The 2,500-nt window shown below is 60.5% G+C and overlaps 2 non-coding genes across 2 annotated transcripts in view; both read right to left on the reverse strand.

The window, feature by feature from the left end:
• Nucleotides 1–1,169: 1,169 nt before the first annotated feature.
• Nucleotides 1,170–1,323, reverse strand: LOC146143897 (5.8S ribosomal RNA). The gene has a single exon (XR_014498781.1). It is a non-coding gene; the product is annotated as a 5.8S ribosomal RNA (ribosomal RNA).
• A 247-nt stretch (nt 1,324–1,570) lies between these two features.
• The window catches only part of LOC146143898 (small subunit ribosomal RNA), a 1,811-nt gene continuing 881 nt past the window's right edge, over nt 1,571–2,500 (reverse strand). Inside the window, exon 1 of the ribosomal RNA XR_014500455.1 lies at nt 1,571–2,500. This exon is cut by the window's right edge and continues 881 nt beyond it. This is a non-coding gene — a ribosomal RNA (small subunit ribosomal RNA).

A 2,500-nucleotide genomic window follows, 5' to 3' on the forward strand; every position in this document is an offset into this window, starting at 1 on the left:
ACCGCGCCGACATTCACTTTCACTGCGCCCATGGGTTTCGTACTGCCCCGTGGCTCGCGCTCACGTTAGACTCCTTGGTCCGTGTTTCAAGACGGGTCGGGAAGGTGGCTGACTTCAGCCGCGGACCCCGTGCGCCTCGCGAAACGACACCGGAAGCGCGACCGAGACGAAGAGGCTGGGCACTGAGAACAGTCCCCGACCCACGACGCCCCAGCCGGCACCGGGCGCTCGGCCCCGAAGGGCAGACGCGGCGATCTCTCCTCGCCCGAACGGCGGGCCGACGGACACGCGCGCCTATAGTACCCGACCGAGGCCGGGTTACCTTGCGCGCGGCCTTCTCGCCGCCGTCCAGACGGTCGCGGCCTTCGCCCGGCGCTAGTGCGCTGGTCCCCGATCGGGCGGCGCCGCCGGCGGCCCGTGAGGGTCCGCACGACAACGTCGCCGACAGGGGGCCGGCTGAAAGCGACCGGGCGACCCGACAGGCCCTCCCGTTTGCCTCTCGACGGTTTCACGTACTCTTTAACTCTCTCTTCAAAGTGCTTTTCAACTTTCCCTCACGGTACTTGTTCGCTATCGGTCTCGTGACCGTATTTAGCCTTAGATGGAGTTTACCACCCGCTTTGGGCTGCATTCCCAAACAACCCGACTCTGGGAAGACGCCGTAGCGCGCCCGCCTGTCGCCGCCATGGGCCTGACACCCGCTCTGGGAAAAGGCCTCGATCAGAAGGACGCGGGCGACCGGCGAAGCGCGCCGTGACGAATTCCGTACGCCACAATTCCGCGCACTCCAAAAGCGCGCGGATTCGGCGATGGGCACATCCCGCTTCACTCGCCGTTACTGAGGGAATCCTCGTTAGTTTCTTTTCCTCCGCTTAGTAATATGCTTAAATTCAGCGGGTAGCCTCGTCCGACCTCAGGCCGAAAGTAAGGACCGGGACTATTCTTCCCGTTCCGCGCTCGCCGTCGGCGCCGCGCGCCGCCGCGCACCTCGATTCCCGCCCTTGAGCCGCCAGCCGTTGGCCTCTTCGAGGTCGACTCGCCGCCGCCGCGCGGGATTCTGGTCGCGATCGTCGCGCATCGTGCCGTGCTGTCTTGAGCGGGACGGGCGCTCGCGCGTCCGACGCCGCAGCAGCCGCGCGGAGAAATCCCCGCGCGGAACGTTTGCAACGCGACCCTGAGGCGGGCGCGGCCCCGGGATTGACCCGAGGCCGCAATTTGCGTTCAGAACGTCGATGCTCAATGTGTCCTGCAATTCACACTAATTCACGCAGCTAGCTGCGTCCTTCATCGACTCACGAGCCGAGTGATCCACCGCCAAGAGCCATCCACGATTGTTTCGCTCGCACAGTGCCTCGCACTATAGGGTGACAAAATAGACCGCGCCGAGCGGTCGGCCAGGCCGACGCTTGAAGCCGGAGCGCGCGGCACCGCGGCACTCGACGCGCAAACATTACCGGGTGACCGAATCGCCGGCCGGCGCGCCGCTCCTCGCGGGTCGGGCGCCGGGTAGCAAAGACTTTTTCTCTCGCTTGTCCGAGTTTCGCGTTCGCCGAAGCGTTTGCGAGACCGTTAATGATCCTTCCGCAGGTTCACCTACGGAAACCTTGTTACGACTTTTACTTCCTCTAAATGATCAAGTTAGATCGTCTTCTCGGACGCCGGCTCGACCGTTGCCGGCCGCGCCAGGTCCAATCGGAGGACCTCACTAAACCATTCAATCGGTAGTAGCGACGGGCGGTGTGTACAAAGGGCAGGGACGTAATCAACGCGAGCTAATGACTCGCGCTTACTGGGAATTCCTCGTTCAAGGGAAATAATTGCAATTCCCTATCCCTAGCACGACCGGGGTTCAGCGGGTTACCCAGACCTGTCGGCCAAGGCGAGCACATGCTGATCCGGTCAGTGTAGCGCGCGTGCGGCCCCGAACATCTAAGGGCATCACAGACCTGTTATTGCTCAATCTCGTGTGGCTAAACGCCACTAGTCCCTCTAAGAAGTTAGACGCCGACCGATTGGGTCGCGTAACTAGTTAGCAAGCCAGAGTCTCGTTCGTTATCGGAATTAACCAGACAAATCGCTCCACCAACTAAGAACGGCCATGCACCACCACCCACAGAATCAAGAAAGAGCTCTCAATCTGTCAATCCTCACTGTGTCCGGGCCGGGTGAGATTTCCCGTGTTGAGTCAAATTAAGCCGCAGGCTCCACTCCTGGTGGTGCCCTTCCGTCAATTCCTTTAAGTTTCAGCTTTGCAACCATACTTCCCCCGGAACCCAAAGACTTTGGTTTCCCGCAAGCTGCCGGAGAGGTCGTAAAACTAACGCCCCCCGATCGCTAGTTGGCATCGTTTATAGTCAGAACTAGGACGGTATCTGATCGTCTTCGAACCTCTGACTTTCGCTCTTGATTAAAGAAAACATTCTTGGCAAATGCTTTCGCAGTCGTTCGTCTTGCGCCGATCCAAGAATTTCACCTCTAACGGCACAGTACGAATGCCCCC

The sequence above is a fragment of the Ascidiella aspersa genome, chromosome 5, assembly GCF_963924565.1.
Source record: "Ascidiella aspersa chromosome 5, kaAscAspe10.2, whole genome shotgun sequence".
Classification (NCBI taxonomy): Eukaryota; Metazoa; Chordata; class Ascidiacea; order Phlebobranchia; family Ascidiidae; genus Ascidiella; species Ascidiella aspersa.